General features: G+C 36.1%; 1 protein-coding gene across 2 annotated transcripts in view; it reads right to left on the reverse strand.

The window, feature by feature from the left end:
• Positions 1 to 14,569, reverse strand: part of PKN2 (protein kinase N2) — a 55,478-nt gene that overhangs the window by 32,148 nt on the left and 8,761 nt on the right. The gene's annotated exons all lie outside the window — the stretch shown is intronic.

The following is a 14,569-nucleotide window of genomic DNA, read 5'->3' on the forward strand; positions in this document are numbered from 1 at the left end:
TAAATGAGTGCAGATCAAAGAAGGGTACTACTGGACTTAGAATTTGATCCCATTCTAATTCAGAATTTACTCAATAAATGTCTGGCCTGATTTGCACGTATATACCCAAAAGACCAAAATTCCAGCAAATTTTCCTAAACACAATGACAAAATTGTCTAGACTTCTGCAAAATGGAGTGGACAAAAAGGTATTTTAAAGCATAATTAAAATGTTGAAAGTTTTTGGTGTACAACTAGTTGTCATCACCATTTGCTGTTGGAAAAAACAACAATACAGCAGAGTAAACAGTAGAAGAAAACATTCTGGAGGGAGTTCAAGGAGCACAGCATCAAGCTAATAAACTGAAGAATGTCCAGAACACAAAACCACTAGAGATACTCCACAGTAACTTGTAATACAAAAGAATTTGGATCACGAAAGTTGTGCCTGGGCCCTACATGTCAACAGATAATGTTGGTCAAGCTATTTCAATCTGTGCATATTCCAGCAATACTGCCTTCCATAAGCAAGATCCAATCTACTAGTCCTCAACTACAACTTTACAAGTTTCCTGAATCTCTCATTAAAACATTTCTACCCATAGCTTCTAGTACAAAAAGTTAATAACTCAAAGATTCTTAACTATTTAAAGTAGTTAGAAGCCCAATCTTGCCGCAGAATTTGACTATCAGTTAAAAAGAGAACAAGTAAGCAATTTAGAAATGACAAACTAAGTAAGAAATGAAAGGGAAAAAAACCCATGCAAATTTACTTTAAGTGCACTTGTGAGTGCTTTTCTGTCAGTGCAGATTAAAATAAATAATTATGCATATGTAGAGAGGCTATTAATAGCTGTACTGGGAAATACATGGCATTGTTTCCATATATAGGCATATAAAATAGAATAAATTTTTTTTTTTAAATAGAATAATCAATAGCAAAAAGCAACTAGTACAAAGGTTCATATCCATAATGAAGGAAATGAATGCACACAAATTGAGTGTTTTGTTTTGAGAAAACGGAAACTGAAAATAAATTGATGTAACAACTGTATGGCAAACTATTTAAGTAGTAAGTATATCTAAATCAGATTAAGATCTTTGACTTCCCTGTCTAACACATAAAAATTAAGGATGTCAAAAAAGAGCATCAAGAGTATACTACTATTCAGCCTTTAAAAAAAGAGATGTAAAAAAAGTCTGCAAATAAAAAGCATGCATTTTTACAGCACAATTATTCATGCCTGCTCTACAAGCTTTCTAGAAATAAACTTCCTTAAAGCACGATGTTACACTTTTAAAAGTTCAAAGGAGAAAGACAAATGAGAAGTATAAAAAAAGCCAAATCAAATAACAAAAACACCAAAACCCACCCTAAACCCTAAAGAAAACCTTTATTTTATGCTGTAATAGCACCCAAAGTTTGCTAAAATGATGCCAAGTATGTACACTTCTCAAACAGAACAATGTAATTAAGATATAAATAATTCAGAAATATTATTCACTGTGGTTTACTAAAGAGACTTCAGTTAATTGTTCATCCATTGAACAATAATGTATTTTGTTACAGGGGAGGTTTTCATCCCTCTACAAGCCCTATATCCCATCTGTTAAAGTCATGTTATGCTCTCCCATAAACAGGTTTTTGGAGCCCTTGTTCCAGATAGAGTTCTTAGTAAGTCTTCAATGAAATTAAATCTCCATGATCATTAGTAATTTGCCTTCCAAATTTTCAGTAATTGAATTAAAGTTCTCCTCAGCCTGAGCAGTCTCAGCAGCATCTTTGTCCCTGGATTTAAGGGTTTCAGAATAGAGTTGTTTTCCTCAATCTGCTTTTGAGACAGTAGAGAGTTCAATAGTGTGGATACTACCACTGAAAGCTGGTCACACTGCCTGTACATTTAAAAATTCTTTTTTAAATCCCCCCAAAAGCCACATACGATACTTCTTCTGTCTGTCCTGTCATCCAGAGGTAATTATACTTTTGAGCAAAAAGTATTCCCTCACCTAGTTATCCAGATGTGTCACCTGGCACAAAGGTCACTGTGAAATAAATTCTTCCAAGGAGCCAACTGTGCACTCAGTGACCCTTGAAGGTCACCGTGAATGCAGAGTGTGTTCTGCAAGTGAAGTTGCTCTGGTCCTGCACTAATGTGTTTTGCTGCTGGGATGCAGCAAAGGTTTGAGACAGATGCTCATGCTGCAAAGATGAGCAGCCTCAAAAGTGTTCCAGTTTAAGATGAAGATAATAATCATAATGGCACAACAGAACAGAACGTCTAATAGTTAAATCAGAGAAATGAGGGAGGATTTTTTCTTTAAGAAAAGCACTTCCCAAATGCCAAACTCAAAACTATACTTTTAAACTGAAGTAACTTAAAATACAGGATATTCCAGCATTATTAGATGACATCCTATTACAAGTCTCTGCTTAGAGTTGAATGTTCTTTCAAAATCTATTTTTCTCATTTGGATAAACTCCTTCTCAGGATGAACTTCACATCCTTTAGGCTGTAGGTGTTCTGTCCACTCAACCTGAAAATTAAGTCTGTTAAAAGAAACAACTGTTAGAGGCAGGGCCCAAGTCCTTTCCCTTGCACTGCTCAAGCAGGCAGAGCGCAAAGACAGAAGAAATCATTCACCTTTCTATGCCAAGAAGCCATCAATGAATTTTGCACAACTCTTCCCTTTACTCTCCCTATCCAAATCACTTAAAATATCTTAAGAGTGGAACTGCTCTGAAGCGGATAATGACTAAACCATTCCTGCTGCAAAACAGAGAACAGACCCCACTGCTTTAAAATCCAAGGCAAAAGAATGGGTAGCCAGTTACTGATTCTCAGTTTCTTTTTAAATTCTGGTGGTGTTTTGGCTGCTGGTTAAAAGAGAGGGGCCAATCTTTGCTGGGTGGTCTCAGTACTGGACAGTTGAGCACAGCATCCTTCTGCCTTGTGCCACAGCAAACTGCCGGGGACCTGGCTCTTGGCCCGAGCAGTGGCAAAGGGCAGCGTCACCCACCCACCGTGGGAGGTGTGGACAGCAATGAGAGGCAGCACTGCACAGCTCTTTGCAGTAGCAAAATACATGTTTGGGAGTCACACTGCAGATTTCTGAAACAATTCAGTGTGTAATGCAACTGAAGGTATGTTTACTATCAAGGACCACAAATTAGATACTACTGCTTAATAAAAAAAAAAAAAAGGAAGAAGGAAAAAAGGAGTCCACTTACACAGCCTTCCCACTGCAACAGACTCAACCTCACTTTGATTGCTGGCTCAAAGACTATCTATTTACATAGATTAATTCAAGATGCCAGACTTTGACTTCTGTACTTCTGGGAAATGTTTTAAGTATAGTTGCTGAAAATAATGAATAGTGGTCTGAGCATGTCTTTTAATAATACAGACTATTCTGGCTGATGTGGTGAAAGAAAGTAGTAATACTGTTTATGAAAACCCATGTGGGTTTTTCAAAAGCGCACTTTTGCTTTAGATCAATTCTGAACCAAATAACTTGTGAAGCAGGTGCCTTAACATACTGCATTTATCACCAAAATCCCATTTAAGAATAAAACATATAAACTGCATGGCAGTAGCAATGGTACTGCTGAAGAGAGTATCATGAAGCTGAACATATCAGAGAATCTGCTTAAGTTGTGTAAACTGAATGGCTTTGAATTCTAAATGAGATTCTCAAACTGCACCCGCTTAGAAGATAACACTAAAACTCTGGGCATTAATAACTCCTGAAGACTTGCTCCTAAGAGCACAGTACAACTTCGCTGTGCTATATCATATATTCATTATAGAGAATATTGATTAGAGCAAGAACACAGATTCCTCATTTCTATTAGAAGCTGTTATAGAAAGGTAAGTGGAGCCTTAAACTACACCATGCTTAACAGCTGGTGAGTGCTCATGCACAATATTGTTCACATTTCACATTCACATGCTACTAGCACACACTAAGCCTGCCTTTAGAAAAAATCCCAAACCAGACCGCATCGAAACTCACAGTAAAACAGCTTATGTTTTTTTCCTAAAGGAATTAGCATTTCTTTTCATATGCTCTTGACTTTTGGTAAGCATTTCAATAGACATTTAGACAATAAAAAAACCTGTTTGACAAATATAGTAAAAAATGCTTGGCTATTTAACATAAGCATACCTGTTTCAAATATAAAAATAGGACTTTCATCTTATGTATGATTTAAAAAAAATCATAACCCAGAAACACAAATATTAACTTGAAATATAATTTTGAAGAGCTACAAGTACAGATTTGGAACTAGCAGGTATCTTAGTATAATAATTTTCTGAGTAATTTTTTAGGGGGGGGGGGGGGATTGCTTTTCTGAGCTAGCTGCCAAGATCCCCGAAGTTCTCTACAGTAATTCCTGAAACTAGAGTAGTCTTTGATTTTAGGAACAATGTTAATCAATTGCAAACTTCCCCTCCCCCCGAAGTCATTAATGAAACCAGATGTGACGACTTGTCTGTATTACTGGAACTACATGGACTATTTCCTCCTGCTCAGAAGCAAATGTGATTATGGTCAAGATCTCAGCACTCACCCAATGTCAAGAACTAAAAAAAAAAAAAAACAAACCACCAACTTGGAGGCTTAATAGATTTTGGCATTAGTTCACTGTGCTAACATGTCACAAATCAGGATTTAAATTTAATCTAAGTCACAGCTTTCTGCTTTGTAACAACAGGCTGTTTAAGGGAGAAATATCCATAGTCCACTACATTATACATGGATGAATTCAAGCAGGCACTTGATCAAATGGGGTTCAGTTCCTGTGCACAAGCAGTGAGTGCCCAACTGCACCTGTACAAGACGAAATAGATTTTAAAAAAAAGGAAAAAAGTGTTCCTTAAAATAGGGAGATTCTCAATCAGCTGGTGCCCTCTGCCACTTTCTCCCAGTTTGAGCTGTTGTCCTGATGAATACTTCAGGAGGAATGTTTGGTTTTACCCACACAATAGCTGCTGGGCTGCAGCACTTGGTCCTACAGCTCCTGTATGAAAAACTGTGTGGCCTGACTCAGCCAGAGCTCCTCATCTAAACAGGTAATAAAATTCCCTGGGGAGTCCTTGCTAACATCTAGCTTTCAGCACCAGCAATCCCCGATTCTGCCAGAATTTTCTAACATATAGAGCGTGGCCACTAAAAGGTGCTCCAACAGCAGTAAAGACTTGCTTACAGAACTAGAAGTGGTGTCCACGCAGTGGTGTCCAACACTGAGTAGAGAAAGGGGCATAAGAGAGAGATTTCTTTGCTACAGAAGGGAAAGAAAACATTTTAAGAAATGCTGCCTTCAGCTGCTTCTTGTTGTAGCAGCTCCTGAATGTTTTATGCTATAAGAACCTGCAAGGAGGCTTGCAAAGAAACATGGCAATGAAAGAAAATCCTCACACTGACCTTTCTCACAATCACAAGAACTCGATGGAGGCTATGGCACAACACAGGTGATGAGTACCCAAATGGCAGATCAGCATATGGCTACAGTATCCAAGAGGCATGACTAGATATTCTAGCAATAGGCGTGCTACAAACACTTTAGCAGTTTCCAAACTTTTATCTGTAGTTCCTACTCCAAGCCAAAAAAATTCCAATAGAGTCCAGCACAGCGGAAACAAAACTTACCCTCTCCAGTTTCAGATGTGTAAAAGAAACAGCAAAATCCCAGTTCTCATTAATAGGGACTGCTGTTACAACTTTTGTTAACATGTGCCCAAGAAGAAGATCAGTATATGAAATTATGCCTATAACAACGCCTCTCCTCCATTCTCTATGAGACCTTGCTGTCTTCGTTTTCATTTAGCTTCTCATTATATATGAGAATAATATACTCAGAAGAAAACTGCATTTTACATAAATAGTATGGTTTCAAGCAGACCACAAATGGTAGGTGAAGCTCTATTAAATGACAAAATATAAACAATCCCTTTCAAGATACAGGGAAAAAGATTTTATGAAATGTTAATACCATACTGCATGCTGAAAATATCGCCAAGAATGATGTACCATAGAACTGTGCCAAGAAGACTGAAGTAATTCCCCTAAAACGCAGCCTCACCAAGATGCATGCACTCAAAGCACCGAAATGATAATTTCTCATCTAATTCCTGTAACATTATCATGGCATGTATTAATAATGTGGTTAATATATACACTCTCCTTGAAAAGATGAGGAAAATGGGTGGATTAAATGATAGTTCAATAAATAAAAGAAAAGCAAGTTCAAAGAAACACAAAATATTTCAAGACTAAGTCCCTTAGTCACAGATCCTGAACTGGAGTTGAACACTTACTGTACTGGACCAGGCAGAGAAAACAGACAGGTATCTGTGTCCTACTTCCTCCCACTGCCAACACAGGAACTTCATGCACAAACTTGTTTCGCATTTTCTAAATTTGAACTACAAAATTTAGTGTTCTTTTGAGACATCTCTTGGTGAAAAAAATTTCAAGATTCCATAAAAATATGAAGACTGGCAAATAGCAGAGAAATGAGTATTTCTCTGTCTGTTTGACAGTTTGAGGCTTCTTTAAAATAAAAATCCCTTAAATTTTAAAACAGATAGCAAAAAATATGTATTGTGAGGGACTTAGGTATCTGTGAATTTTGGTTTTTTTGCTTGTTACCTGAAACACTTCCAAAAAAACCATAGAAGTTACTGTTTTCTTCATGAGAACAAATGCAATTTTCTGTACCATATAAATACATAAACAACTTCATTCTAGTGGCCTAAAATTATTTCTTGAATATATACAGCATGTACTTTTAAAACACAGTGTATTTTAATACACTTGCCAAACCCTACATAGGGGTACCCACGGTATCCATTTCTTTTAGAAATTCATACATTCATTTTGAATTACTGCTAGAGACTGAAACAAGGAAGGAGGCTTGAGAGAAATTCTTATCACTAGACTTGTATCATTTGACTTGACTGACTTCTCTGTAGTTATAATAAGATAAAGTTTGGTGCAAGAAGTTGTTTTAATGCTTTGAAGTGCTTGAAGTCTAACCTAAGTTACTCAGGAAAACAGAATTATTTCAGATAAAGGTAGGTCATGCAAATGTTGTGTGGCAAATTTGCCTCTAAGTACTAGTAATATAGAAACTAATCTGTCCACCAGGGAGAAACACTCTCCCCCTTCCCCATATTACTTCCACTATAACTAGTAAGATATCTGTTGAAATGTTATGTTAAAGCAAAAACCTAAACTCAAGAATTTCTGCTGCCACTGAAAGTTAGTATAATTATGCTTTATGTCACCCCAATATAAATACTTTTATTGTAATTTTTTCATATAAAACATTTACCTGATTTTGTCTATCATTCCGCGCAGAGTAATATTACACATGTAGCTCAAGATGCCTGAAAAAATAATGTCACTACATTATCCAAACCATAGGATGTGATATTTAATTTGGTAGAAGAGATTTTCAAAGGTGAAAAGGTCAAGTCAACAGATGTGAGTCACAATCATGTCTTATGACTTTAATAACTCCTCCTCAAACTCAATGTACACTGTACAAAGGTGATAATTTGTTGGGCATGCATCCAAAAATATACTTACTTTAAAGTGAAGTTAACATTGCAAATATACATTTTCAACAGCTGTAATGCTAACATTAAGATAAACATATGTAGTTAAATTTCTGCTTGTGAAGGAGTTTCAGTTACTATGCAGAAATATAAAAATAAAACCTCATGGAACCCAAACCCTAATTTATTAATACTTACTAACAATAAGGTCCAATCCCATTGGTAAGGTATTTTTCTCGTATTATGATAAAAATGAATCAGAAAATAGCTACCCCTAAAACGGTATCATTATCTGTCTCAGGTAATGCAACAGATTGACCATTCTGCTCACCCACAAATCACAGTATCAGCTGTTGCCACATCTGTTAAGTAGTGGTACTTCCGTGTAACACACTTCAACTAAACTGCAAGAGAAGAATGCTAAAATGCCTTACTACAGAAACAAATCACTACAACTGGAACTCCTCTGTTCTTTCAGTGCAGGTTAAAAATCTTAAACATTAAAATGATGCAAAAGAAATCCTCAGATAATAAACAGGAATTTCTCAATAACACATGCAAGTATCAGGACATTGTTAAAGACCAATACATTGAATTTCTTTAATCTGAAAAGTACATTGAAGTGGTCCATGTACGAGAATCTTCATTTCTGTGATGGATAACTAGCAATTGAAAAGAAAAACCCTCAAAACTACTTTGTTTCTGGCAATTCCAGCTTTCAGCACAGACAACGGATACATTAGTCCATTTAACTTTACTATATTTTACAAGAGATATTTTTAGCCACTGCAAAACTAATGGAAGAGTTGAGACTCTACATTCCACTCTAATTAAGCCATCATCTTTAGCAGCCAACTATTTTGTACATTATAAATGCAGCAATACATATCAGAGATACTACTAACATCTGTTTTATAAGGCAAGAGGCCAAGTGGCTAAATACTAGATCCTGGTGAAAGAACCAGATTTTTTGCCTTCTAGGACTGTGTGCAACAGTGGCTTCACCAGAGCTTACGGGTTTCCTAACTTGGTAGCTGAATCTGTTACTACAGGAAAGGGATGTATGTTTGTATTTACACCAAAGATCTATGTCTTTATACTCCAGCATTGAGAACTCTTTCACAGTAGCTTGGGTTGTTATATCTGAAGTTACTGAAATTCACAGCCTACACTCCAACCAGCTGGAAATCCTGCTCCTGCTTTCACCTCCAGCAGTAAAAGAAAGATGGGAAAGTATCCTTAAATCCTTTCCTCATCCTTTACAGGTGGTCAAGAGAAAAGATCACTTTTCCCTATTGGGCCTGCCACACCCAAAATTCCACTTGCAGAGATGCAGGCATCTCATTCCATGTCCTTCCAGTAAAAGTTTACGTATGAACAGAGGGTTATTTATAGAAGCATTACTTCACATCCCCATTTGTCTGAGACTTTACAAAGCATCACTGATGCACATTATGATACATTTGAATAGTGTTTTGGCAATCCTTTCTCTGACCCTTAAAATATGGAAGAAAGATTCTCACTGGCTCTTAATGTCCATTTTCTACTTAAAAATTCCGTAGGCATTATAGAATAATGAAGAAATAGAATCATGTCTTAATCTACAACAGAAGTCAGAAGAAAATTGCCTGACTTAACTGCTTTACATGCAACAGCAATGAAAAAGAGGCAGGTGATTTCACTTACTACTACATGGATTACAAAAAAATTTTAATACATTTCTCAATACAAATCTGCCTAAAGCTTTGGTTTTAAAACCTCTCTACATTTTCCTAGTTTTTAGGAGCTCTGATTCCCCAATGACTGCAATTACTCTAAGTAAATCCACTTTCTTATGACCTAAAATGAACATATGACTTACATGTGGAGTTTGCAGTGAGAAGTGTAGAATAAAAGCCTAGGATTTTAGCAAAGGATTTCTTAATGCATATTGAACAAGTTTTACTTTTTATGTTCAGTCTCAGCACCATCTCCCAAGTAAGCTGTTTCCTGTTTTGCACACCTACTTGCATAGGACTCTCTTCCATCTAGCTCTTGTTACCAGCACAGTTCAGTATCAGTTAAATAGAAAATGGGAAGCATTAGTTTCAAAATAACCAATGCACCAGTGAGACCTGTAACATAACAGAAACAAAGCAGAACAAAACAACAGCTTTTCAATGCATCATGTATAGGCGTACATATAAAACTAAATGTTAAAGGGCATCCTATAAACCCAAGTATACATTACAATGGCAAAAAGGTCTCACCTTACAACTGCATTAGATTAGGAGAATGATGGGTTTTTTTATATTGCTGAGTATTTAGAAAACCCACAATGAGATGTGCTTGTTAGTGATTTCAATACTCTTCCTTTTTCAGAGTAGGTAAGGTTACATATGCATTCTATGAGTTTTCCAGTAGCAATCATGTGAATGGAACCTTGAATGTGGTATGTAACCTCTGTTTATCTTAAACTGACCCATTTTTAATATTAAAAGCTTCACCCTATTTTACAGGGCACATAGAAACAGAAGTTTTCATAAACACAATTTCAAAAAACATCCTAGGAGTACTTGTTGTCAATGTGAATCTGATTCTGGTATGCTCATAACTTTTGCGGCATTCTTCTTCAAGACTAGAAGTTTTCCACTTCGTTCCAGTTCAGGAGCATTTCAGTTAGCAGCCTGAGAAAAACCTACAGGTACTAATAGAAACTGTAGCATGAAAAATATGTTAAGCAAATGTAGAATATTCTGTTTTATTAATAACTAAGAACTACTAGATATGACATTCAGCAGAACCTTCATGAAGAAGTGCCCTAAGCTAAGGAAAGAAAGTACTGCAGTCAGAAGCTATTTATGGTTGAAGTTTAACCTGCTGCATTCCCAAGAGTATCTACAATGTATTCCTCTATAATGACCTGTCTAATCTAAAGCATGTCATCTTTACGAGACAAAAATACACAAATTAACTTTTGACTGAAAAATACCAGCAGGAAGATGACTCCAACTTGATGAAAGAGACCTGCATATTCTGAAATTTAAATATTACGAGGTTGTGGCTATTTCCTAACTTTGGAAGGGGGCGATTGTGAGTGAGTGGGGTGTGGTTTTTTGATGCTCTCTCAAATATTCTATTAAAGATGTCAAGAGTCACAGGAGAAAAATAGAAATCAGTCTCTATAATAAAAAAAGAAATTAAACTACAAAAATAAAGTACAGTCCCAATCTGTCTACACTGTTTTCCAAACTAAGCTAAGCTACTATATTTAGCTCAGGCTACCATCCTCTCTAAACATCTCTGACCTCTCTGAGCATTACTGGTTTCTTTTTCATGCCCTTTGCACAGTTTTACCCAGCCAGGACACAATGAACTAGCATTATTATAAACATTATGGGGTACAACCTGCCTAGGCACAGGTTCTCCCCATTTGCTGAAGATGCCAGAACCACAGCCAGCCCTTCCTTTTGCTAACCCTGAGTGAGGAAGAGGCAGCTCTGTTCACTCCCAGTATATGCCTCTAAAATGCTCACTGCTTTTGTATCTCAGGCTTGCAGGAATTCCCAGTAGTTGGACTTCATTATGTACTAAGCTTCAAGTATATTCATTGCAATAAAGACACATATATATTTCAGGACAGTAGACAGATTATTTTGTAACAGTGGAAAAATTAATAAAAGTAAACAGAAACATCTGACATTTTCAATGTACATTGTTGGCAAAGTGCAAGACAAAAATTAGTGGAAGAATTTTCAGAAAAAACTACATGCCAAATAGAAATGAAGAAGAAAATAATTCATCCCCATAGTTCAGAAAATGTATGTGAATCAATTCAGAATACGGGTACCTGCAGTTAAGTTTTAAAAATCTGTTTACTTGAAGTACTGCATAAACCCTTAATTGACAGTGAATTAATTGAAGTAGATGCAACAGATGGGAAGGGAGGCAAATGCATAAGAAAGGAAATGCTACTTTTGAGCTCATAAAATAGTATAGTCTATCGTTGAAAGTAAAAAAAAATTACAAAAACGGGAGACCATTAGCAGAACTTGGATCTCCCTTGCTTTTCTTTCATACCCAAGGTCACCTGGTTCAAGAATGCCACTGGAGTTAAAGAAATCAATTTCCATGTGCACAGAAACTGCTGCCCTGACAGTGTCACTGAGTTACTCCCATCAAAAAGAAACACTTCAAATTAGTGCTGGCTGCTAACCTGAAAAATAGATGATGATACTGGATACCCCTCTACAGCAGGCCATCGTTCTTTTTCCTCCTGCACTTAAGAAACTGCTAGGGATTTTTAAAAAAAATCTGTTAGAATTAGTTTAATTAAAACTTGAGAATATATTCTCTTGCTCTCTTGTATGGAATCTAATACAGATGAAGACTAATTTCTAAAGCAATTAAATAAACAATTGTAAATTGTTTCTGCATTATGTAGTATGCTACAACTAAAGGCAGAATTCAGAAAGGAGTTTGCCCCCAAAACAAAAATTAACTGCTAATGAATGCCACGTACTTTGCCATACATAAGTATTTTATTTGAAAAATGCACATACAAAATGAAAAGGAAGAAAGTCAGATTGAGATGTTACTTTGTGAAGTGGCTTGCTTGCACACTGAGGAAATCATATTTGAACCAGCTTGATAAAAAATGAATAGTTAAAACTAAAATCTTTGCCCAACAGAAGAATACTTAGTTTGACTCACATTAACTTGCATGAATAAAGAAGTAGAGTAAATTAAAAAACCTTCTGAAAGAAATTATTTTGTTCTAATATTGAAGCACTATCTGTTTTAAATTTCAAAATGTCATGTTCCCATCTCTTCAGGAGAGGAGAAACCAAAGACACAAATCGTAACTACTTGAAGAAAATTCCCTAAATAATGAGTTAAGTTTCAGTAACAAAATTTAAATAAACTTTATGAGGACCTCTAGTTACAGATATAATTTGCAGATCATAACTTTTGGCATCCAGGCATTCTCAGCTTAAAACAACGCTTCATATGAGCTTATAAATAAGCTACAAACAAACTCAAATATTGAAGAAAACATGCTTCCATTAAAGGAGATTGCAGAGTCCCAAATGGGCAGCAGTTCAAGAATGCTACACGAGTAGTCAGGCATGTACGATTTACACTACTTTTACTTTCCTACTGCTGCCACTAAGTTTAGAATATGTCTACAAAAAGGCCTTGCTGATTTTAAAATGTTCTGTAGATCTGTATGCTTATCCGTCTATTTTTCAGTACAAGTCTTTGAAACTTTGACTTTGTCTTCTATAATCTTTTGCTAGAATCTGGTTTACTGTATTGGCTCTCCCCATCTGATCATGACCATGTAATTCCCTGCATGGTCTGGATGGGTTGCAGGCAGCATACACCCTTACAACTTTAGAGGTTAATAATATTTTTCAGAAAAGCTGACACTTCTTTGTCATCATTTATCTTACAATTTTAGCTTACAAAATTTGAGTATTAGGAAATAAATAATTTTGTCATGTCATATGGAGATCTATCTGTAAAGGAAACATCCTCTTAAAAGACATTCCACTTAATTGCTTTTGCAGTGTCTTCCCATATAAATAAACATATGAAATTGAAAAGCAGTGGATGGTTTTACATATTGTGCTTGTAAAAAGCAACAGGCCACACAGTCAATTTGAATTCCTTCTAAATTCTCAGCAATAACTTTGGATGCTTTTGGGCTTATGTTACTCAAAAATCCAAGTGATAACGTATCAAGTATGATGAAAAAGAAATTTCCATCTCATATCTAGCAACCTCAGTGATGTAAAGAGGGCAAGTCCTAAAATCTCTCATAAAAGGAAGGGGTTATGTTCCTTTTCCCGCAGAAGAGAAATAAGAAAGGTAGAAATGGAACCAAGCAAGTTTCTTCCATTTATCTAAGGACTGGCATAAAGTTTCTAGCTTACATTACAGAAATAAGCCTGTTACCAGACAGTTTTGGAACACCTGGAATCACCAAAAACAATCTCCTTGTTTAAAATAAACATAATATTTCACTTCAACAACACAAATTTAAAATAATATGCTCAGGTTTGTCAGTAAGTACAAGGAGAATGAGAAGGAATTGATAATTCTGTAACTAATTCAACACAAGAACTTTGAAAACATTTTGTTACCTCAAACTTGTTCTGCACCATATTTTTTGGCCTTTTCTCCCCCAAATTTGGCTAGACCTCTGAAACGCAGCATCAGTCTTGTAAACAGTAGTTCAAAGTCCTCTAAGTAGTGCTTTAATTGATGCTCATGTGACCATTCAGAGATATTTTCTTATTGCAAACATTCAACTCATCATTGTCAGGGTTTTTTTTCCCTACCGAATATTCAAATATTTCACAGTCATTGAGCTACTCATTAACTGACAAATGTATTCATACCAAGCTGTATATAATACCTCAGTCTCTTCATTATCTTTATGGACAGTACATTTATAGCATTATTTGCACAGTACTTTGCCTTCACTCCAAAATTCAACCCCATCCATTTCAATTGTATATTCACTTTTTCTTCTATTTCAGTTAGAGAAATAACAAAAAGACTCAAGATTTTTCAAAACTACTTCTTGCATTGAGTGCATAAGAGGTTTAACAGCAAAGGCTTACCACTTCTGAAAGTTAGCTAATGAAGTTGGGGTTATATCCCTACACTGACCTCGCGTACTGCTACAAAACCTTACCACTGTTCTCAGCCTTCAACATCCAACTAAATGTAACTACATCTTCCATCCATGCATGATGTCCAAACCAATTCTATTTTTAATGCTTTCTCAGACAAACAGGTTTTCACCATCACATGCATACTGTGAGATTTTCTGCTTGAGGAATGCAAAGCTAGAGAAGAATTGCCAAAGACTGTGCTTGGACCGTTCATTATCTGCCTATACACCAGCAGCAGAATTGGACTCTCCACAGTCCTTAGCGGTGAATCTGTAATCTGATAAACATTTCACTGCATGAACCACCACGGCAGGCAAAAAAAAAGCACCCTAAAGAACCAGCAGTTCTGACTTCCCCTAA

The sequence above is a fragment of the Aphelocoma coerulescens genome, chromosome 8 (assembly GCF_041296385.1).
Source record: "Aphelocoma coerulescens isolate FSJ_1873_10779 chromosome 8, UR_Acoe_1.0, whole genome shotgun sequence".
NCBI lineage: Eukaryota > Metazoa > Chordata > Aves > Passeriformes > Corvidae > Aphelocoma > Aphelocoma coerulescens.